At 50.4% G+C, this 24431-nt stretch overlaps 1 protein-coding gene and 2 long non-coding RNA genes across 4 annotated transcripts in view; 2 read left to right on the top strand and 1 right to left on the bottom strand.

The window, feature by feature from the left end:
- FAM78B (family with sequence similarity 78 member B) overlaps positions 1 to 24431 on the top strand; it is an 88297-nt gene that overhangs the window by 14474 nt on the left and 49392 nt on the right. The window lies entirely within an intron of this gene.
- Positions 1645 to 23262, bottom strand: LOC144307231 (uncharacterized). The gene is made up of 3 exons (XR_013374157.1): positions 22785 to 23262; positions 14893 to 15101; positions 1645 to 12167 (listed from the first exon to the last, which is right to left on the bottom strand). It is a non-coding gene; the product is annotated as an uncharacterized LOC144307231 (long non-coding RNA).
- Positions 14729 to 24155, top strand: LOC144307232 (uncharacterized). The gene is made up of 3 exons (XR_013374158.1): positions 14729 to 17098; positions 20938 to 21132; positions 23663 to 24155. It is a non-coding gene; the product is annotated as an uncharacterized LOC144307232 (long non-coding RNA).

The raw sequence follows: 24431 nt of genomic DNA, 5'->3' as shown, positions 1-24431 counted from the left end.
GTTCAATGACTACGGCGTTGGTCCCCATCGGTACACACTTCAGGGCCCCAAGGTCTGCTTTGACAAGCCAGAATGTTCTGCTGGAGAGGAAGCTGCATTCTTAAGAAGCCTCGAGGCCCTCCCTGAGCACAGCCATCCTCAGCATCCCTCGGTAGCATCAGGAACTCAGAAGGAGTTACAGCAGGTTTCTCCGCTCTTCTCTTTCCCTGGGCCTGACCCCTGAGGCTCATTTTGTACTGGCATTTGGCTTCTGGCAGGTGGTGAGCTTGTTTGCCTCCTTCTCTTCCAGATGGCTCTGAGAAGGACCAACAGGAGGAGGGAGGGGGCGGGGAAGCAAAGCTGTCTGCTGTTTGGAAGGTGGAACCAGGGACCCTTGAGAGGGCACACAACGCCTGGCATTGCCTGCATGCCCCTTGGGCTGGCTCTCTCAGATGTGGGGATGGGGATGAGGATCCCCTGCATCGAGCTACTCTGGGGTGTGGGGATCTCAAGGCAGTTGGGGTCACATAAAACTACAATCCAGTAACAAAAGGCGAGGCTGGAACTGTAGCATTTACCAAACTGCTTTTCCATAGTTACTTCTGCTGAGGCTCAGGCTTAGTCTTTGAGCTCGTGCTCTCATTGTCTGTGGAACAAGGGAGAAAACCAAGGCTCCGGAAACAAGTGATTTGGCAAGTTTACACAGTTAGGAAGTGGCCACACTTGCCACCTGATTCCAAAACGATTGCTCCCTTAAGCAATTGCTAAAAAAGAAATGGCTATTGAACTTTAGAAGCCAGAAAGACCTTGGAGCTCCCCAATCTGACTACTCTATTTCTCAGGTTAAAACAACTGCACAGATGTGCAACGAGGTAAAGGGAATTGTCTATAGTCACACAAATAGCTAAGAGGCAGACCAGCTGAGATCCTTCAAGGATTGAGTTTATTGTAACACATGTCTGTTTTTATCACAATTCAGTGAGTTTAATTTTTTATGCAAACGTTATCATTCCCCCGAGAAACACACTGTGCAATGCAGTGATGGTCGGCAGGAATCACCTAGCCTGGACAGGTGCTATTTTGGGAACATAGGGTCTGAGCCTCCTCTCTCAGCTGGGCCTCCTGGCTCCGAGGGGCAGAATGAGTTGTTTCCTACATTGTGTGCATGTGGTAGCCATCAGAGAGCTGAGCCATACCTTGCCCATGTGACTGTTATGCAGTCATCCATTCCTTCATTGATTCGCTACCTGATAGGCATAGGATGAACGTGACATCCTAGAGGCTTCACACAGATGTATCTCATTACAACTCGCTTCAATTCCTGTCATCTCTGTTAGACACATAAAGAGACGGAGGCTCAAAAAAAAAAAAAAAAAAAAAAGAGACGGAGGCTCTTCAAATCATGTGATTTGCCCAAACCAGTGCTAGAACCACAATTGAACACCAGGTTCAAAGGACTCCAAAGCCATGCTTCTGACCACTAGTATCAGTACAGCATTACTAGGACTATTGCTTCACCTAAGAGGAAATTAACCTTAAGATTCCAAGCAGAGGAGGCTGGGAACAGCAAATAATTTGAACACCTGATCACAAAACTATTTATTGCAAACATTCTTACCAAACTGCAAGTACGTGACAGGTAGTCCAGGATTTTTCTGTAAGCCAACAAAACACTCTTTAAAAAAAAATATATCAAGGAGTTGTGCTTTTTATGTTACTAGCTCTTTAGACCCCTCACACCCTACTTTGCATTCAGCTGGGGTTTCCATGTGGTGGAGTTGGGTGAAGCTAGAGATTTGTTGTCATTGTTGTGGATGAAGCATTAAATTTCCAGGCAGAGGGCGCCACGGTGGAGAGGGCATGGGGTTCAGAGCCAATCGTCTCCTGAAACTCACTGCCCTTAACTCCTCTTTGACTGGAGGCCACAAAACATGAAAGCACGGACTCTGAGCCTCCATATGGAGGCTCTGTATGTAGCTCCATATGTAGTTCTTACTAGCTATGTACGGCAATTCAGGGAGTTCAGGTGCCTCTCTAAACCTCTACTCCCCCCATCCATAATGGGGGCACCTACTCCATAAAGTTGTTAGGAAGCGTACATGAGTTAACATTTATAACATGCTTATAACAGTGCCTGATGCATTACAGGCATGCCATGTTTTTGTTTAATGTTTTTAAAAATGGAAGAAGGGCGCCTGGCTGGCTCAGTTTGTTAAGTGTCTAACTCTTGACTTCAGTTCAGGTCATGATCTTAGGGTCATGGATGGAGCAGGCTTTGTGCTCAGCAGGGAGTCTGCTTGAGATTCTCATTCTCTCTCCCTCTGCCCTTCCCTCCTCCCTTCCATTGATGTTCTCTCTCTCTCTCTCTCTCTAAAAATAAACAGATCCTTAAAAAACATAAATAAAAATTTTAAAAAATTTAAAAAAATAAAATAAAAAATAAAAAACATAAATACAAATGGGTGAACAAATAACTAAATGGACAAAATATTTGTTGAATACATTTGGACAAAATATTTGTTGAATACATGGTAGATGCCAGGAGCTATGCTAGGAAATCTTTCATACTGTGCAGAAGATCTTGTGGTTGTGTATAAACCCTTCATACAGCTAAATCAGCCAGCTGATGTTATTATGCACCTGGGTGCTTGGCACTCAGCGGGGTCCACTGTGGGCTTTGTAGTCAGGGAGGCCTGCCCAGAGGAGGTGGAACTCAAAAGACTGATAGAGACCACTGAAAGACCACCATAAGTTGTTCTGCACGCAAAATTATACCAGGTCCCTAAAGTGTCCTTACGGGTTCAAACTTGCTCATCCTCGGGACTCTTGTTCCCAGAGAAAGTCTACATGAGTGGGCAACAGCCACAGGAGGACTTCCCATCTAGGCATTGTTATCCTCGCATCATGCCTGCTTTGTTTGAACCCCCAGAACCACAGGGTTCCAGTAAAAGATGCCAGTTGTTACCCTCAATAGAGGCCCTAGGACTGTTCATCTTTACCTCATGCAGAGCCTGCCTTCCCTGTGCTGGTTGTCAGCAAATTTCCCTTCCTCCTGTCCATTGCTGCACTTACTAGGCTGCACTTTGCTCTTTCCTGACCACATCTCCCAGAATGGCTTTCTCTCTGCTCATCAACCCCTCGATCTGGTGTCTCCTAAACCCCAGACCCAGAGCTCAAAGCCCTTGGATTAGATTAAGAGCTCAGAAATTTTAGGAACCCTGATGGCTTTATGTGCATGCTTGACCAGGGATGAGACCTACAGCGACTGAGTAGAGGGGTCATTATCACAATGTCATCAGCTGAGCTCGAGCGCTGAATACTGACGAAGGCAAGGGACCCAAAGCTTCAAAGAGGAAACTCAGGATAACTGCAGGCCCTGTGAGCCAAAATGAAATGCATGCTAATGCTCAGGAGGCTGTTTACCTGTGCTGAGATAGGCGGAGATGTCCCCTGAGCCTCATTCCCCGCGATTTGTCCACTTTACTATCCTACGGGCTGTCTGGGTTCTGAATTTGAACATCAACTTAATGTGCCACCCTGACCCAATAATCAATAACTTTAATTCACAGGTACAAAAAGTGATTCAGACAGGATCCTAAATAAACATAATGCTCTGTGGTCCCAGATGTCATAAAACCCTGAGCGGAGAAGCTAGAAATTGGCCCTTGAGGTCAAAAGCCTTTTCAACACAGTGTCCATGGCAGTAACTCTGAAACATCAGTCCATTGTACTAAAGGCCCAGAGCATTCCCATGAATTGCCCTCAGGGAAGATTCTAGACCTTGCAGGCCATGTTAATAATAACCATCCTTCATGTTGGTAACAGAAACTCACAAAGTGCTTTTGCTCATAACATTCCCTCTGCCCTCAACATAGCTGTAAGACAAAGATAGGGAGGTAGGCTCTCTCCTTTATTTTATTTTATTTTTTATTTTTGCAAATGAAGAAACCAAGACCTAGGAGAGTTATGTGACATGTCCAAGGCCAGAAGGCAAGAGATATGTCTAACCAAGCTTCTTCTAACTCATGGTGCACACTTTGTCCACTTTGCCATCCTTCTAGCCCTTGGGTTCTGCATTTGAGCATCAGCTTGATGGGCAGCCACCCAAGAAGAGCCAGTCACCTTTCATTTGGAAAACTTGCATAGATGGGCTCCATTTGGTGCCAAAAATGTGTCTCACTTGAGCTTGTCTTTTGACAATATACAGATCCAAAACGAGCATTTTGCTGACTTTTGCCAAGATAATGCTTTGTGGCCTCTCTTAAAGTCACAAAGCAGCTGAAAGGGGATTTGAGAAAACATCTGACTCATCGTTCCCTCTCCCCCAGGAAACTCAGAAGCAGGTGGGTGTCCTGTACCACACAGGCCCTTCCAAACCCCTCCCTTGCCCGTTGAAAAACCTCCTTTCCCTTTGGAAGCCTGAGCAAAGTGCTGATGCCATGGTGGCATCTGGACCCAACCTGCTGAATGCCCTGGTAGGCAAGACACCAGACGCACTCTGGGACAACTCTTTGCCATTCAGACAGGTTAGTGAGACAGGTAGAAACATCCAATATGTCAAGCCTCACCTTGGTTCCATGGTTAGAACACAACTGTGATTTGGAAAAGCGAATGTGCTGGAAACAGTCTTGGTGGAAAAGATAAGAGTCTGAAGTAGGAATGGTGATTCCTGCAGTCCTTGGGCCGCCTGAGTCTGTGGATATCAGACAGGGGTCACCTTCTTCATTCCAGGGCCCTCTAGGGGGCACATCCTTTATGTGGACTTAGATGGATTCAACCACTGGGGGCCCCCTAGCACCTGTCTTTTTTGGCATACTGTGAGAATCAAGGAACTAACGTGTGCCTTGGGCCTTTGAAATGATAGTCAAGCCTAGCAGATGGTGTTGAGCCCTCCTCCTGCCCATCCCATGTCTGGCTTTTTCAAAGAAACTCAAAACTTCTCCTTTACATAGGCAGGAGTTGAAATAGACGATTGCTTTTTTTTATTTTTATTTATTTTTTTGGTAGGAAGATGAAGTCCCAGAGCAGCCTCTGGGTGAGGTCAGGGAGGGGAAAAGAGAGAGGGTTTTTTTTTTTCCACAAAGAAATGGCAGGTCCCTCCTTCAAGTGCGGGCTCTCCACTTTGATGTCCTCTTTCTCCCTTGAAGCTGGAAATTATGCCCCGAGGAAAGTTAGTTTACACCTTGTTACTGAAGAAAATAGCTGAAGTTTGAGAGATAAACAGCCGCCCACTGCCTGTCTGTCAAGAGCCGGCACAGCTTCAGATGAATGGGAGACCTCTCTCTGCTCCCCCCTCCGCCGCCCCTTGAGGCTCTGATGCTTGGTGCTGAGGACAGCCAGCTCCTCCTCCCCATCCCTGCCTCCCACCTCCGGGAATTGAGCTAATCCTTTAGGAAATATTTAGTGTTCATAGGCCTCTCTTGCATAGAAGCAGTTTAAGGGTTCTTGTGATCCTGGATTTAAACCCGTCTCTTTCATTTCCTACAAATTTATTGCCATCTGTTGATTTCATTCCTGTGACACCCACATCAAGATCATTCATAAAGAGGAGCAGAACCACTCCCAGACCCTTCCCTTACTCAGCACTTTCACCCCAGCTGAGTGAGCGTGCCTGGGTCTGTGAAAACATACTCTCCCTCCCTGCTCCCTCTCCCCCTCCCGTTCTCCTCCGTCATCCTCTATACAGACACACACACACACACACACACACACACACACGCACACACACACGTTTGACAGACTATCAAGCAGTTTTGAGTTCTGGTGTCCATTTCCTGAGTAATGAGAAGCAGATACTCAACAGTCCCTTTATCCCGTGGGAGCCCTGGATGCTGGACCTGCTGATTTGGTTTCAGGATCTCTGCTCTGCCTTTTGTCAGCTATTTTGCCTCATGTCACTCATTCCTTCGGGAAGTCCCCTTTCTCCTTTATTCTGGTCCAAGGTAAGGTAGCAGGTTGTGTCTCTTCTGTCTTGCAGCCCCTGAGGGCTCCCGCCCACCCTACCCACAGGAGGCTTGGAGGGTTTGGGGAGGAATCGGAGCCCAGCGCTCAGCACAGGCCTGGACTTGGTTCAGGGCTCCACCCGAATTATCGCTGGTGGTGTTTGAGCATCTGCCAATCCTGTCCCTTAACCTAATCTTTCTCACACCTGCCCACCTTCTTCTCTCCACCTGTTCGTCTCCCCAGAGAGCTTGTCTGGCATCCTCCCCCAACCCCAAGTCTGGATGAGGTCTCCCTCCCCGCCCCCTGCCCCCAGCCTCTACCACACATTGATAGCCAGCACGCATGTGTTTCCAGATATTTCATATATCTCAACTCATGTAATTCTCGATCCAACGATCCTGGGAGCTGTTATTATTATGGCCACCTCTAGATGAGGAACTTGAGACAGAGAGAAATTGAAGTATTTGCTCAAGATCACATATCTCTTTAGAGTTGGGATTTGAACTCCTGATCTGGCTTCAGAGTCTGCATTTTCATAACCATTCTGTGTCTTTCATACAGGCTCTGTGGCCTCCTGTACTGTTGATTGAACCATAGCCCTTTCTGGATTGAGCTCCTTGACCTGAGAAGCTGTGTGCTACTCACACTTGAATCCTGGAACTGGCCATGTGGCCCAGCTCCAGGCAGGACCACATCTCTTTGCAGTTAACCCTTCAGCCGGTCCATCCTTCTAGGCCTATGGGACTCTGATTTAAGACTAATCCACTTGATTCAGCCAGTTGCCCACCCATCACTCTACAACAGGCCTAGAATGCCTTCTATTAGTTAGAACCATGGGGTCAGAGACTTAGAAGACAAAACCTCCACCCTTGGGGCACTTGTGTCTTGGTTGAGGAAGTAAACAAGATTATACACAAACCTAGAGTAGGATAATTCCTTAAATAACAAACAAAGCCAGTTTCTTTGATTGATGGTCAGTCCTGACACAGGGCCTCCCCATTGTCCCAGCTGGACTCCAGACCTCTTGAAGAGAGGGACCAAGTAAGTACCTCTCCGTGGGCTCAAGGCTTCTTGCCACCCTGTGTCTTAGCTTCAGTTACATACTCTTCCCAGAGCTGGATGGTAGAGGTGACTCAAAGGAATCAGTCATCTGGGAGATCCCAGGTTGGAAGTGGATTTCTGGGGGCAGAGCCCCAAAATGCTATAGACCTGAGTTCAGGACACTAGAACCTCCTTTAAGCATAGTCTGACACCACCTCCCCGACAATTACTTTCCATCGTGCAATGTGTCCTACTGAGCTACCTTTGTAGAGATCTCTAGGCCATGGTCCCCTTCCATGCCAGCATGCCTCGGGTCAGAGCAGGACTGGCTGCCACAGTGCCACTGACCCTCACCACCAGTCTGATCAGAGGAGAACTGTGTCCAGAGCAAGGAAACTGGGATGCAGAGAGCACCACAGCTTTGTAGGACCAGCCCAGCACTGGAAGCCTGCCTGTTCCCCCCAGTCTCCACACAATCCAGCCCAGAGCAGTCTCCCTCCTCCAGAGTCCAGGACACTTGCAGACCATGTTTGGCATGTCCAGCTTTGCATCCGTCAGTGCTTGCAAAAGACAATGCTGTCATGGGCTGTGCATCCAGTTGCTGCCAGCTATCTGTGGTTATCCTTTGCCAGGCCCTATGTAGATATGTACCTGTCCTCACCTCCAAGTGGCAACACACTTCCCTCTTCTGTAAAATGGGGCTAAACATGCTTACCTTGTAGAGTTTTTGTGAAGATCCTGCAGCTACTTATCTAACAAACAGTTGTTGAAGACCTATTATGGGCCCAGCTCCCAACACAGAGTAAACAGTCACAACAGCTTTCAGAAAATCTGTCTTTGGGAGTTTCAAAATGATGTGAAAAATGTACAGGTAGAAACACTCCACTGTCTTCCTTCAGTTGTTTAAGGCTCCAAGGATGTTCAGAGAGAGGAATGTCTTGCTCAGTCACCAGAGTAAAGCGCACAGAGCAAGCCTCTGGTGTGTTCATGATAGGGCATCGACGATTTATCTCGCTAGGATGTAATTGCACGTTGACTTATCCATTTGTCCCACTGCAGACTCTGAGGGCAGAGACCATCTCCATGCATCTTATGTGTTCTGTTGGGACTACCACAGGTGAGCCCTTTGGGAGTTCTCCATCTGTTTACTGGCCCGGCCCTCTATGTCAGGGGAGCACGGCCCACACGTGAAGACGGCATCCACTTTGGGAGTGCTTCATGCCCCTCTAACGTAGCTGCTTTTGGTTACAAGGTGGCGAGGCAGCCTGGGCTTTGGTGTCCAAAGACCAGATCATAGCCTGTAGAATGACAGCATGGGCTAGCTGGGGAAATTCCAGGTGTCCTCCTTGCTTTGTGATTCTGGAGCACATTCAGAGAACATCCCGAGGTGGCAAAGGATCAGGATATTCTTCAGGTAACGTTCAAGGGACTGTAAGAGCTTAGGGAGGGAGAAGACATGGCAGGTGTCTTGAATTATTTGAGACACCATCATATAGCAGGCAAAAATGTTTAAGCTCTTTTGAAAGACCCCAAAGGCTAGAAACAAAACCAATTATTAATTAATTCAACAAGTATTTATTAAGTACTTGCCACATGCCAAGCACTATTCTAGGCATTGGAGATGCAGTAATGAATAAAATAGACAAAATTCCTCATCCTTGTGGAGTTTACGTTCTAGCTAGTGGAGACAATCGAAACATAAACATGATGGGTGGGAGCTTCTTGGAACCCCAAAATGGGCTGCGTGGGAGCTAGGCAGGTCTCTGTGTTCAAGGATACTTTTAGGACTTATGTGGTTGACTAGACAAGATGAACATCCTAGTTCCTTTCAGCCCTACAATCCTATGAGTCTGAGGCTAGTTAAGATGGGTGATCTCCCTTTTTTTCAGACAACTCTAGGCCGAATCGCGACCTCCACTCTCCAGCAACTCCCATCCTATGAGGAGAGATGAGGCAGGTGCAGGGACTATTTTTATGCGCAACACCAAAAACCACTACTGGAATATGCATGTGGGGAAGGGGAGGTGGTTGCCTTTCCTTGAAGTTGACATGTTGTTGAGCCTGAAGAGAACCACAGAAGATGGGCAACGTGGTTGGACCAATTAGGGTGTCAGGAGGAGGGAAAGACAGGATTGAGAGCAGTGGAAGCTTACTTACTCCTTAGATGGAGACTTTGATGAGGAGGGAGCAGAAGAAGGAGACAAAGGGGAGCCCGCAAGTGGAGACCCAGGACCTCCAGCCCCACTATCCCCAGGCCCTACTGTCATCATCCTCTTTTGAACTGCAGCGTCCCGGGTTCCAGGAACACCGCTTAGTGTGGTGACTAGGTCTGGGACAGCCACTCTGGAGGGCAGGACAGAGGGCTGAGAGGGATATGAGAGGATGCAGCTTCTGGACATCCCCAGAAGCAGCTGCCCCTGGGGAGTCGTCAGGGGGCGGGGGTGCTGCCTCCATTGTTAGCCTTGGTTCTCTTCCGTTCTCCTCCTTCCTGAGCTTCTGCATGTGGGGCTGTGGAGAGAAAGCCACCAGGTGTGGAGCAGATGCAACTGAAGCAGAACCTAGGGCTTCAGACTCCTCGCTTCCCATACTACTACTCTGCATTTTTAGGGCCGCTTCTGCCTTTCAGTGTTTTCATGTCTATTGATAGCAACAGGGTGCAGCAGCAAGAACACGGGCCTGGGAGCTCAGAGTGCTGGGATTCTGGCCTTTTGTTTGATTGCCAGTAATTCTGTGAGATGGAGAAAACAGGGATGATCTCCTCTAATCTGCAAGTGAAGAAACGGAGGCAGGGGAGAACCCATGCATCCACATTTATGGGAACATAACTGGTATTAGGACCTGGACAGCATGACATAGTGAAGACGGTACTGGACTTGTAGTTCAGAGGCCTGGATTCAAATCTCGGCACAGCTACAATCCAGCTGTATAACGTAGAATAGATTAATTTTCTGATGAAATTCATTTAATTGGCTACAAAAGAAATAGGAACACTGGAAAAAGAAAATACAGCCAATGGATGACATCGTGGTGACATAGTGACATCCTGGTCCCATCAGCTCTTACCATGTCTGGGGCTGACATGGCTAATCTATCACAGCACACTGCCCCACTGAGCAGCCCCAGGGTCCTCCTGGCTCTTGTCGTAAGGCCACTGCTGAAAATCGGAGTTGGCATATAAAAGGAACTCCCGTGCCATCTCTCCGCTAGATCTCCAGGTTCCTTTCTGGCCATCCTGGGCATCAGAACCTGTTCTTCCCACCTGCACCCCATGCTCTTTTCACCAGGTCAGACCCTCTCTTTTCTGGAGATTAATGAGAGTAACAGAATGGGAAGATGTAGGTGCACGTCCCTCCTCTTGCTCTTTGTCTCATGTTTCACTACAGTGTCAGGGCCCCTACTGGCCCCTACTGTGTGGTAGTTATGGGGAGTGAAGGGGAGAAAGTCAGCAAACACTTTCCAAGCCGGAGAATGCGATGCAAGTACGACCCCATAGCAGACACTCCGGGGTGCGCCCTGAGCCAGGCGCTGTCCTAAGGCGTAGGGGTGGGCACTGTTCAGTTTGCTCAGGCCAGCACCCTGAGCTCACCACTAGATATCTCCATTGTCTTCCCATACGGAGGCTGAGAAGGGAGCCAGGCCCGTTGATCTGGAACAGACACACCGCCCCGTTTTCGGGCAGGGGAGCCCCGGGGCCAGGGACAGAAGGCAAGACTCATGCTCCGTGAGCTCATTGCTTTTTTTCTTTTGGCAGATCTTCCCGTGGCCCCTTTCCCCCCTTATCCACTCTTTGAAGTCTCTTATTTTGGCTTATTGCTTATCAGCAAAGTCAGGCTGCTGTAAAGAGAGAAAGGTGAGGGTCACGGTTTGTAGTGACCCCGGCAGGAGGGTTGGCAGCAAGGGCAGCAACGGAGCGGAAGGACGAGGCATGAGGATAGGGCTGTCCTGGTACCCGCACCACCCATCGGCTCTCTGGGGTGGGGGGCGGGGTGAGCACACCCTGAGAGGTCTGCCTCCTCAGCCCCACACCCCTGCCCCTGCGGCCTCCGGCTTTCCATTCCCCGGGCTCTGGGAAGATGAATGTGTCATCTGGAAAACACTCAGTGCTTCTCGGAAAAAAACATGCTGTGAGTTCCGACATTGGTAGAAGACTGAACTCTTATCAAATCTCTGCCTTGCTCTGTGCATCAGGATTCTTACGGCCTCGCTCTGTTACATCCTCTGGGTCCTCCGCTAGTTCCCAGCTGGTCCCCTGGACAAGCACATCGCTAGCAAAGTTTGGTGAAGACTGCACTTAGCCCACCTAAAAATCCGGGTGAATGGCAAGTCTCCCTCAAAGGGGCTGTTTGAAAAGATTTACTGCTGAGGCTTTGCCATGTTTCTTCATTTTTCCCCCTCTCCACCTTGTGAGTGCAGGAACCCCTAGGGATTTCTGTGGTCTTGGGAGACTAGATCTCTCCCTAATAGCAAAACCAACTTTCAAAAAAAGGGTTTGGTCTGTACTGACTCTGAAATACCTTGGATGATTAACCTTTGCGCTGTCTTTGCAGAGCACACTCAGAATGTGACTCTTCAGGGGAAAGAGAAACTCATTTAGGCACCGACCACCTCTCCCCTCCCCAGTTGACAGGTGCCTTGGTGTTAAGTGCTGTGTCTGGGCCTGTGCTGGAGAACCCTGGGCCCATGATGGAAATTGTTCTCTTTGGGATTCCCCCTGGCTCGGGTGCCTCTCCATCTCTCTCCTCGGCTGGCCACAGAAGGAGATTCAGACAGTGCCATCCATCTGCCCTTTCTTTGAATCTTCAAGGAGAATGTCTTTACCCAGCATGTCTTATACCATTGGACTGAATAGAAAAGCAATGAAAGCTTATCCCTTATTGATAGTGAAACAGACATGGGGTGATGCATGCTTTCATTATAAGTGGTGATCCAGAAGGATTCAGGTAATGCAACCTGAAGCTCCATCGGGATGGTGTTTCCTTTGCCATCCCATCTCCCAGCCTCAGCTCTTGGAGTCATTCCCAATACACTCTTTGTTCAGAAGTGAAAATTTTGGACTTTGAGAACAAAAGAATGTGTTTTTGAAGATTTCATTGCTGTTACACTGTAGTTGGAGATTATATATCCCTGCCCCTTGGCTGACTTTTTTTCATTTTTCCTCTGGGGCAGCCATAAATCATGTCCACGTAGGTGACTAAAGAAAATTCCTTTAAAAAAAAAAGAAAAGACAATTCTTACCAAAGTAGGTTCTACCTGGAAGTCATTTGGAGAAGGTAAGGCCCGGTAGGTGGCCTGAACTCTTTTAGGGCACTTGTAGGAACCTCAAAATTGACCTAATTAATGTTTTTGCATAGTAATATACCTGTTTTCATTGTAGACTTAATTAGCTTCTTTAAAAATAATTCTTCAGGTGAAAGATGTTAATGACTTCTCATCCTGCCCTGCTGAGCAGAGCCAGAGAACTTGATAGTTTTAGGCCAAATAAAAGGAAGTAGTACTTTACGCTGTAGGTAGTAAATGTGCAAGAATCCTTACTCCAAGAAACAGTATGGGCTGAAATTATAAATAGATTCCAGGAATGAACTTTCAGAGAGTCATGGATGACAGATATAAATGGGGTTATTAAATGGAAGTTAGGGGACATTTCCTAAGTGCTTAAAGTTAACATTCTAGATGTGTCTCCCATATTTTCCCATGATCCTCTGTGATACCACTGTCAAGGGTTCCCTGTAAGGTGGGGTGAATGCTGGTCTGATCTACTGAGGTGTTTTAAATTTTCATCCTCCACTCTTGTTAAGCCAGTTTAACCAGTTTAATCTAATTATTATTATTATTATTATTATTATTATTAATTATTTTATTTTCACATTCTGGTCCCTTTCAATTGGCCACTTCTTCAGAATGCTTTGACATGATTTGGAAAATATAGGGCGTCCTAGAGGCCAGCTATGAGATGGGAAACCCCTGAGCTCTGGTCCTGCCTCTGCCAACTCATTGCCTGACCCTCGGGTGTCACTGTACCTCTCCTGCCTGGTTTATCATATCACGAAGAGAGGGAGTTGGATGCAAGCTCCCCTGAGGTCCCACTGGTGGGAAGATTTAGAAATAAATTCAATATGCACACTCATTCCGGGAGTGCCTGGAATGAAAGAATAGGAGAGGGTGGGGGGACTGCTTTGCCTTATTTTTCAAGAGGGATCAAGTAGAGGACTTCCCCCTTCTGGGGGGAAAGGAGCACCATGGGGACAGCACCAGGAAAGACCTGTCAGCATCAGGGAAACCCTGGTATATTCCTCTTCTTTGAACCTGGTAAAGGAAGTGGGCGACATGCAGGGGTGAGCCTGGTATGTGGGGGTTGTTGGGCAAGTCCAAGTTTGGATGTGGCTCTGTCACCAGCTGAGTCCATCTCTCACTGGTAAGACAGAGATGATAATGTAGAGCTTGTGGGATTGTGGCGAGGTGGCAGTGAGCGGCATGAAGTCTCGTCCAGTTCGCGGCATGAAGTCTCATCCAGTTCCTAGTATAAAGGGAGTGCTCAGTACATCATAATGCTCACAGAAGGTGGCAGAGGTTCCGAACAGGATGATTAGGGTGGCAAGCTCCTCCACGCCAGTGGCCAGCCAAGAAACAGCAGCCTGCAGCTGTACAGAACCCACTCCAATTAGACAGGCCTGGGGTTTGCATCAGAAACCATTTCTAACCAATACAAATCAGATTTGGTGTTCCACATCATATCCACGGGGTTCTATATTCTTTAAGATTTCTCAGCTTGGTGGATTTATGTTGCTTTAAAGTTGTATACATTCTCCTAAGTCCATAGAGATAGCAGAATCACACCTGTGGGGTTTGGGGACAGATCCCATAGGAGGTAGCGGGTCTTCCAGTCTGGGTCATGTGGCTGTCACCTGCCAGCAGAATTTGTAAATTGCAGGTTTTTTGTTTCACTAAAGATCTTGTGCACACCTCTAGCGTGCATCTTTGGGAAGGTGTAACTCTAAACCTAGAATTCTGAAATAACATGCATTCTCTCCCTAGAATTTGCAGAACCTACCCTTGCAGAAGACCGATGGGGGCCCTTGATAGTAGGAGTTTCAGGCACTGCATGCAGCTGCTGGATCAAGGCAGTCAGCTCTGCGAAGCCCTGCCCTTGTTCCCCATGCAGGAGGCCAAGAGAAGAACACAGGTGCAGACTCCAGGAGGTATCCTATCCTCAAAGAGAAGAGGAGGGCCACTTGGCCATTCCCAGAGTCAGCAATGCCTCCTGCCCTGCCAAGATCCTGCCAGGTTCACACACACACAATTCGTACCTCCGCTCATCGTTGGCAGTGCAAGTTCTCCAACAAATTCCCAGCACTGCTGGTGACCTGAGATCGGCCCCAGAGATTGTTTCCATATCCCAGAAGGTATAAGTAGCACTGTGGACACCCCTACAAACTTCTCTTACTGCTTTCGCCATGGTTCACGCAGGAAAGCCGGCGGATACCACAACGCATACCACAACGCATTATTTGATCACACTAATAAGCTGGCATGGTAACTTGAGCCACTGCTTATCTAGTAATACTTCCGGGCAGTTAGCAACCAAGTGAACCACCTGGTTCGCATGGTTGATGCAATATATATATATATGAAATATATTTTATATATTTATATAAATGTATGTAATATATATATATAAATATATTAGAGTGGTTCCTTTATGGAAGGCAACTAGAAGCAAGAACTTGGTCGACTTCATCCTAACATGAGAGTCCTTGTCTAATTAAGTAGAACAATTTGGCAGGAGGGAACAACCGTGAGGTCAAGAATCCTACTACACTGGAGCGGTGGGGGGGGATCTCCTGCTGCTGTACCTTATGGTGGTACCCGGGAAAAGAGGTGACATATGGGAAAGCCCTTTGTCACGAGGGCTGACGTTCACCAGCCACTTACCGTGCGCAGACCCTGTGGAAGGCAAGTTACAGTCATCTCGCTTCATCCTCAACTACTACCCCGCCAAGGGAAGTAGGAGTAGGAGTATGCCCCCGTGACAGGTGAGGGAACGGCCACGTGAAATTTCAATGACTTGTCCAAGGTCACGCTGTTCAGTTGCGGTGCCAGATTTTGGATGTCGGTCAACAGCCAGTGTTGCAGTCCTCACCCTGTTGAGTGTCGGGGGTAGAGCAGAGATCCTGAATTATGCCCTCTAAGTAGCCAAGTGAGAACAGAAAACCCAAGCACCTTCCAGTTATACACGTGAACTGCTTCACCCCCACGTAACACAACGGTCATGATAACACTGAACATCCCATATTCGTTTTATGAGTTTTATTTAATAGCGACAGCTACTACGTGCCCGGGCTTCACAGCCTGTTGCTCTCACTGTAGAGACATCTGCTAACAAATTGTAGAACCTGGAGAAGACCGTCCATAGGTGAGTGATTATGGCCTTCCTGACTTTCAGCCTCGGATTGAAGGAGTCTTTCTCAACCGAAGTCGACGGCTCTGATCGGAGCACAAGCGATGCCTGTCACTGTCGCTGGGAGGCTGAGGTCTTCTGCATCCAGCTGAATGTCTCCTGTGATGTGGGGCTGAGTTTTTCCAAGTCCTGCCTCCCATCCTAGGCAGCCATGCTGCTGAGGCTCAGGCCCTGTAATCAGCACACAGCCACCACCTTTGCATTTTCCTTCATCAGACATAGAGGATCTTGGAGGTATCCGGTTAGGAACTTCTTGAACATGCTTTAGCAATCACACAGCTTACCCCTGATCCCAGTGACATGGAACTTCATGTGATTTTATACTGTTGTCCTCACATTGTGCCCAAATCTGCCCAATGTTGTCTTCTCCAGGAATTCAGCTGTGTCCACTGGAGCCCCCAAGATAATCCTGCCAGGCGGCCCTGCAGGCACTTTCTGAAGTGCTTGTGCCCCCAGATGCCCACTGCCCATCAGTCTTCTTCAACCCCTTTCCATCCCATTGCTTCCCCACAGATGGCAGGTTCTGGGACATGGGCCCAAATACTCAGAAAAAGTGGCATCTGTGTCTGTTGGGCCCCTCCTCCTCCGTGCCAGCATGCTGCCCTTCTGCTCTCTTGAGTCAAGGAATCTAGTAACCACGGCGTCGTGGGGTTTCCCAGCATGGCATTCCCACCACTGGATGCCGACTCACCATGGGCTGCTTCTCAGGCTTCATCACCATGCTTAGAGTGAGGAAAGCCAATCTGGATGCTCTTGGGTCTCAGCAAAGCCACTGCGTCGTCGAGGGCTTAGCTCTCCAGGGACAGGAAAGGGAGGTAGCTTCCTTTCCCTGACTCGCTTCCCAGCATGGCCCCGTGGAGTCGCTTCAGTGCCAGAGCAGTCTGGCTCTGCCTACTAGGATGAGGATTCGCTGCCCACTGGACCTCTTGTTTGGCTTTCCACTGTCTTGTGTAATTTAGAGGGACTCTAAAAAAGCATCCTAGCTCCGGAGAGGGGTTGATGGGCCAAATTGTTTGACCTTGCCCACATCCCTGCGATCACTTTAACATCTACCAGGCTTAGTAGCAGCAGTCTCAGTTGGGTCCAGTGCTTTTGAGTTTGTGCCGTGGTGTCTGTCTATACAGATAAGTCAGGAGAAGGGACACAGCTGGGAATCAAGGAGCCAGGGGGTAGATCTATTTCTGCTACTTAAATAGCTGTGTTATCTTGGGAGAGTCGCCTGCCATGTTTGTGCCTCAGTTTCTTTAGCCCCATCATGGGGTTAATAGTGCCTATTTTACAATAGTTCAGGGTTTCTAAACAGGAGCCTTATGGACACTTTGGCTTGAATGATTCTTTGTTGTGGGGGCTGTGAATTGTAGGGTGGTTAGCCCCCTCCTGGGCCTCTACCCACTAGATGCTAGTAGCACCTCCCCATTGTGACAACCTGAAGCATCTACAGACATTGCCATGTGTCCCCTGGGGGGCAACATCGCCCCCCAGCTGGGAGCCACTGCATTAGCTCCTAGGATTACTGGGATACACAGAATAACCACCGGTGTAAATGCAGACCATCCTGGTGCCACCATCAGCATCCGTTAGCATTTTGGTCTTCTCTGCTCTGACCATAATTATGCAGAAGCAGAAAGAAGAAACCGCGTATTCTAAGCCAGGCCCCTATGTGATCCAGCAGGAAATGTGGTATGTCTGTCTGTGCTTTACCTTCGTGCAGTTCAAGTGTCTTTCTTTTCATGTGTGTAATATCTACTGTGTGTGAAGTGAAGAGCCGAAAAGATGAGGAGCAGTGCCTGTTTTCATGGGTGATAAATTCTAGTGGGAGGAATTTTTCAGCAGAGAAGTGACTGGAATGCAGAGCTCCCTTACCTGAGACCAGGAAGAGGTGCTCAGATGGCAGAGAGGAAACACTTCATGGGAGAGCTGATGTTGGGGATGGGCCCTGGGGGTTGAGTAGGATTTCAGCAGGCAGGTGTGGGACAGCAGACACGGGACAGCGCAGCCGGCAGGTGTTCTGAGCACAGGGAGCAGTGTGATGCTCCTCAGGGCAGAGAACCACAGAGGATGAGAGGACGAGGCAGCCAGAGATGAGACCTGGTGGCCAGCTTCTGAAGGCTCTGCACATCAGCTGTGCCAGCTGCCCTTAATGTTGAGAGTGGGGAGCTATGGGAGGTGTCTGAGCAGTGGAGTGGTGCAGTCAGAGCCGTGTTTCAAGCATTTGGTGGCAGTGTCTGGAGTAGACCGGAGTGAGGGGAAGCCGAGAACCAGATGCCTCGTGGCCTGAATGAGAGTGATGGCCGTGGGAGTGGGGAGCAGAGGGCGAACGAAGGAAGAGGGACAGGGAAGCAGCAGGACTGGTGACTGGTGAGGGAGGGTGGGGAGGAGGCAGAGGGACAAAAATGTGGACTCTGGATCCCTGACAAAGATGAGGCCGTTAATAGAACAGGAGGGACAGAGGAAGGACCAGGAATCAGGAACCGTGGGCCCTGGCGAGGCGCCGGGGAAGAGCATTAATCATGTGAGTTTGCCAGAGGCTTCCACTCCCGTGCCTGGGCCGGGCTCACACGCTTCCTGTGGGAAAAAGCACGTGCTTGTTTGCTCAGGGCTTTGTTTTCTTCAGTGGGGATAGGCTTCTCAAATCTATTTATAATGTTTTTAGGGACTATTTACGTGACCCTCAAAAAATAACATTCGGTGAGAGAAAAAGAGAAGAGGTTCAGTCTGGGGCCTTCGTCCCTGTGCAAAGCACCTTTTTGTAAGCAGAAAGAATCAGAGTTTGGAATTAACTAAGTTAACAGCAGGAACAGAATCGCATGCGGAGCATGTGCCATATGCTGTTTTTTCCGAATATTCTAACAATACACCAGGACGCCCTGAGTCTATATACACTGTCGTGTGCCCACAGCAAGCACTCTGAGCCCGAATTGGTACCGCTGGGCTTCCTGCCACTGCTCACACCACCAGGCAGGAAAAAGGAGCTGGGACTCTTGGAGCACGAGCAGGGTATCCCTACCAAAGGCTTCTGCCCTCCAGGGCCACCTCAGCCACATTTGCATCGTGTCCTCTCCGCAGGTGACCCGATTGGTGTATTTTTCCTCCCTTGGACTTTGCTTTACCCCTCCCTAGGCTTTTTATCATTTTGTTCCAGCTCTCTGTAATTATCACGTTGATCCTTAAATGTGTCCAAGGAGGGGCAATCAAAGCGATGGCTCCCAGGACACCCATCCATCATCCATCCTACATACATTTTTAGTTATTAATATTTATCTGCTAACCAGCCACAGGGATGCTGTGTGCTTCTCTGGGGCCACCACAGGGGAGAAGGCGGTCTTGGCTGACAGCCCTGGCCCAGGTTTGCTCCCAGTGGGAAAACAGGAGAGGCCCAAGGACCAGGTCCCCCAGGCTCTGGCTCGTGGATGTGGGCGGTGGGATCCTGCTGGAAACCACCTCTGCTGTTCTCCAGCTGATACCTGAAAACAGTGGCTTCCGTGTGTGTAGCTTTCCACAATTGAATGAACTTTTTCATCAGTATGAGCCCAGGCTGTTGCTGTGACGGAAACTAGCGTGGGTATTAAGCCCATATTTCAGGGAAGACTGGGGTGCACAGAGGTACATGACTTGCCTGATACACTTTTGGTGGCAGCAAATTCCATTGCACTATTAGTAACAACAGTAACAACCACTTATCGAGCACCTATTGCGTATCCAATGCTTTGAGCAGAACTCTGCGTGCATCCAGGAGGGCTCCAGCTGATGGAAGAGGAATAGTAGAGACTCAAGACTGGGGGCCTCCGGGGCACCAGATCCCGGCCCTCAGGGAGGACAGTGCGCTTGCCGTGTGTGGGGACAGGTGGGGGGACAATGCTCCACATTCCCAGCAAAATCCCAAGCTCCGCCCTTGATTGGTGGCGATTGTGTGGAACCTGCTGATACAGATCCTGTCCCCATCCGGGGCAGGGTGGAGCTCAGACATGGTCGTCAGTGACTGCAGCTCCAAGAAGCAGGGGGAGGAGACAGGCCAGGAAAGGGGAGCTGTCGGTACTGTCACAGCCCTTGTGCACACATCATTTCATTTAATACACACTCCCTCCAAGGAGGGGTGGATGTCTGCATTTTGCAGATGAGGATACCTGTCCTATTTGGATATCCCGTTGCCCAGCAGGGTAGGAGTTGAGGCCTCTGTTATTCTCCCCGCGGCACCAGAACTGGATGAGATCATCTCTGGGATTCCTTCCAGCTCAGACTTTTCTGAGTCTTGGGTCCCCTCAGGCCTAACTTGGTTGACATAGGAGGACATCAGGAAGCTTTGGTGTGGGGCGCCTGGGGGGCTCGGTCAGTTGTCTGACTCTTGGTTTCAGCTCAGGTCATGATCTCGTAGGTCGTGAGTTCGAGCCCCACATCGGGCTCCACACTCAGCAGGGAGTCTGTTGGAGATTCTCTCCCTCTGCGCCTCCCCTCCATGTGCTTGTGTGTGCTCTCTCTTATATAAATCAATCATTAAAAAAATAAAAATAGAAACCAGCAGCAGCAGTTTTGGTTGCCATGTGGAGGGAGGGGGGGTGTCTCTAGCATCAGGATGGACACCTGGGCTCTGATGTAGAGTCCTCCCTGCCCCTGGGGTCAATCTCAGCTCTGAAACTTGCTACTTTTAGGTCACATCACATTTGGCATCATCTTGCTCTGCCTCAGTTTCCTCTTCTATGAAGTGGCTTGTAACTGTGACCTGCAAGAGCCTGTGTGATGTGGCCCCTCACTACCTCTGCTGCTTATCTTCCCAGTGCTCACACCTCCCCCACCTCCCGAGCCTCCTTGCTGCGCCCTGAGCACCCCCTGGCACAGTCCCACCTTGAGGCCTTCCCACTGGCCTTTTGCTTTGCCCAGAATCATCTTCTCCCATTCTCCACGTGGCCAACCCCCTCACTTCCAATAAATGTTTGTTCAAATAGCATCTTCTCAATAAACCCTAGCTAGACCATCCCCCCCGGCACTTCCGGCCACTCACCTCTACTGTTCTATCCCTAACCTACGATGTGGTTTACCTTGTAGTTTACTCGTATTATGTCTACTGCTTGCTCTCTCTATTCAAGTCAAAGATCTTTGTTTTGTTCTCTACTCAGTCCCAAGGACCCAATGCAGAGTCTGGCATAAGTGGGTGCTTGTTGTACCATTGAAAGGATTGACACAGATTTACAAGGATTAAATTAGATGGTACTTGTTAATAGCTTAGCTCAAAGCCTGACCCATGGCAAGGACTCAAGAAAAAGCCGCGCTCATTGTATCTGACTTTCATATTAATTAATTTGCTGCCATGTTGTAGTTTGAATTCAGGCCCTACCAGAGGGAAACACTTGCCACATGTAGTGACCCGTCCATTGTGGTGGCAGCCCCTCCTTGGCCACATGCCTTGCTAGTAGAAACAAGTGTACCCTTTTACTGGGCCCCGAGGCCCACTGAGGTGGGTTAATAGGGTCAGCTTCATCACAACTGGAGAAATCAAGTCAGGGCACATTTGATCACTTATTTAGGAGCAGCAATGAGTTACCACTGGGCCAGCACCTGATGGAAAGCAAAACTAAAACAAGGAAGAATGCCCTGGCTCCAGGTGAAAATCTCCAGGCGAAAAATCACTGCACACCCCAACGCTGGCCTTATCATGTTATGTTAAGGAAAAAACACAACTGTGGGAGCTCAGTTGTAGAAGCCTTCGTTCGTGCCATGAGGTAAGCCTCCATTAACCACAGAGAAAACCAAATTCACTTAAAGAATATAGACACAAGGTGCAGAGAAAGTATGGCCGAGCCATCCAGAGGCGTTTGGCAGAAATAGGCGGTGGGCAGCGGGGCTCTGGCCAGCTTGTGTGGTTTGCCGGGACACAGGTAGTTTGGCCTCTGACTCCATTCCTTCCATGGGTCTGCAAAATCCAGCTCCATGGAGTCTTTTCTCCTTCCCTCCTCGTCCGCCAGCCGCCCAACGGAGAAAGTTCTATTCAGTTCCATCAGATCCATCAGACGGTATTTTGTTAGTGCGGACTCTGTCATAGCCAGGAGTGAGGGTGACTGTCGCCATCCCCGCCCTGGAGGGCAGACTGCAGCCCGTGAAGCCTTTTCTGGGCACAACAGCTAGGAGCACAGGCTCAGAGTCATGGGCCCCGGGTTTGAACCCGGCTCCGCTGAGTGCTAGCTTTGCGATCTAGCTTCTGCGCCTCGGTGTCTTTGCTTCATAAAAGGAGGATGAGCAGTATGCCTGCCTCGCAGGGTTGCTGTGAGGAGCAAATGGATTCAAGTGTGTCACTGCCTAGAACAGTGCCTGGCACGTGGCAAATGAACATTATATAGGTGTGTCTTTGCTGCTATCGTTATTGTTGTCCAGGGACATTCTGCGGTAAGCCGTAAAGGTGCGCAGGTGTGCCAGGAGCTCAGGAGGGATATCTGATCTACCCCAAGGCTCTAGGAAGGATTCCTGGAAGAGGTGACAAAGCACTGAATCTAGGAGGATGAGTAGGGGGGATCCCCGGGTGGCTCCGCAGGTTGAGCGTCTGCCTTCGGCCCAGGGCGTGATCCTGGGGTCCCAGGATCGAGTCCCACGTCGGGCTCCCTGCATGGAGCCGCCTTCTTCTGCCTGTGTCTCTGCCTCTCTCTCTCTCTCTGTGTCTCTCATGAATAAATAAATAAAATCTTAAAAAAAAAATAATACAAGGATGAATAGGCATTATCCATGCAAAGAAGGTATAGACGGTCCAGGAAGGGGGTGTTGAAAACCCTGAGCAGGAGACAGGCGAGCACGAGGGAGTGCAGGAGGCTGGTGTCGCCAGAGCGTACGGTTCCAGGAGGGACCCTGAGTAGCGAGGCGCTAAGCTGACCGTGAGCTCAGATCCTGGGGGGCTTTGGTCTTTACCCTTCTGACTTGTTTTTCCCCCAGATCCCACTCTTCTCCCCGCTTTGGTAGGCCCAAGAGTGGGGCTCAAACACCACTGCGGCCAGAGTGCAAGAGGGATGGAGACGGGTGACCCGAGCTGGCCAGTTCTCCCGGCCTTTCACCGGAACCGGAACTGGAACCAGCTGGGAGCGGGGCGCTTGACCCCCTGGTGCGTGGCTGGAGGCATGTGCTTCCGGGGGAGCGGAGGCCACGCCCCATGGAGGAGTGTGTTTCCCGGGGTAGTAGAGGCCCTGCCCCATGGAGGCATGTGCTTCCGGGGGGGAGGGCGGGGGAGGAGGCCCCGCCCCGTGGACGTGTGTGCTTCCGGGGAGTGGAGGCCCCGCCCCCCATGGAGGCGTGTTCTTCCGGGGCGGGGGGGGGGGGGGGGAGGCCCTGCCGCATGGAAGCATGTGCTTCCGGGGGAGTGGAGGCCCCGCCCCGTGGAGGAGTCACCTACCCTGGTTCCCGTAGTTCTTCCTTCTGGGCTGTGAAATTCCCCACCTCCTGCCAATAAACCCTTAAAAAAACAAAAAAAACAAAAAAAACAAGATCTCTGGTTGGTCTGTGACATTTGCAGAGGAAGCAGGCCTGACTGCTGGGCCGCCCTCGGGGGGGCCGGAGTTTCCTCGTCTGAGCCGCGAGTTGCTGCTGAAGGCGTTCAGTTGGGGTCGGCCGTGCGTTGGGGGCCCCGGGCAGCGGGAGGGGTCCAGGGGGACGCGTGGGGTCCGCCCCGGCGGCAGCGGCGGCGCGGGGGCCTGGCCGGCTCCTCGGGAGAGCACGCGGCTCCTCCCCTCGGGGTCCGAGCTCGAGCCCCACGTCGGTGGGTGCAGACAGGCCTCCAAGTAGCAAGACAAGGCAGCGGATTCTAGAAACGCTGCGGCGCCAGGAGCCGCGGCCACACCGACTCGGGCTGCAGAGCGTCCGGCCCCGCGCTCCTGGACCCGCCCGGTGGGAGGGGCCGAGCTGGCGGGGAGTGCGCAGGCGCGGAGGGAGCCCCCGCTGGGCCCCGCCCCGCCCCCCTGCAGCCGCCCTGGTGCCGGCGGTACTGCTCTGCTGTCCCCGCCCGCCACGGGGGACTTCTTTTATTTATTTATATATATATATTTTTTAAGATTATGTTTATTTATTCATGAAAGACACAGAGAGAGAGGCAGAGACAGGCAGAGAGAGAAGCAGGCTCCTCGCGGGGAGCCCCATGCAGAACTCGTCCCGGGACCCCGGGGTCACGCCCTGGGCCGAAGGCAGACGCTCACCCGCTGGGCCACCCAGGGCCCTGGGACTTCCCCCGGGACTTCCTTGAGATGCTTCTGTCTGGTTTCCCACCTTCCTTTAGAGCGGCTCCTGATCAAAAGCAGACCCTGCCCTGTGCTGCTTTTGTGCCTTCCTCCTGGGCCTCTCAGCTGGACCTCGGTTCGGTTCCCCACCTCGCGGCATCCCTGCAGAAGAGGGCCTCCCGCAGCTGGAACCAACATGAACCTTAGACCCTGCACCCCGGACCCTGCACCTCAGACCCTGGACCCTGCACCCTGGACCCTTCATCTGAGACCCTGGACCCTGCACCTGAGACCCTGAGCCCTGCACCCAAGACCCTGCACCCTGGACCCTGCACCCGAGACCCTACACAAAGGACCCTGCACCTGAGACCCTGGACCCCAGACCCTGCACCCAAGACCCTGCACCCTAGACCCTACACCTGAGACCGTGAACCCTGCACCCGAGACCCTACACACAGGACCCTGGACCCTGCACCCGAGATCCTACACCCGGGACCCTGCACCCAGGACCCTGCACTTCGCAAGAGCACAAAGGCTCCCAGGAGGGCCTCAAGGTGGGGAAATGGCATGTTGTCCAAGCACGTTCTATGTCCCAGAGACTTTACAAATGTGACTTCACTGAATTCTCACGGTGATCCTGGGAGATACTTTTCCGTTGCTACATTACGGGCTAGAATGCCAGGGTTCAGAAGGTAGAGTGGCACACAGCCACTAACGGAGAGTGGGAGCATTTGAATCCAGATCTGTGATGCTTATCACCTCCAGACTGATTTTTTTTTTAACCATTTGCGAGTGGGTCCCAGCTGTCTCTGTCCTGATGTCCGTTATGA

This window comes from Canis aureus, chromosome 38, assembly GCF_053574225.1.
Source record: "Canis aureus isolate CA01 chromosome 38, VMU_Caureus_v.1.0, whole genome shotgun sequence".
Classification (NCBI taxonomy): Eukaryota; Metazoa; Chordata; class Mammalia; order Carnivora; family Canidae; genus Canis; species Canis aureus.
This window is presented reverse-complemented; position numbering and strand designations above follow the sequence as displayed.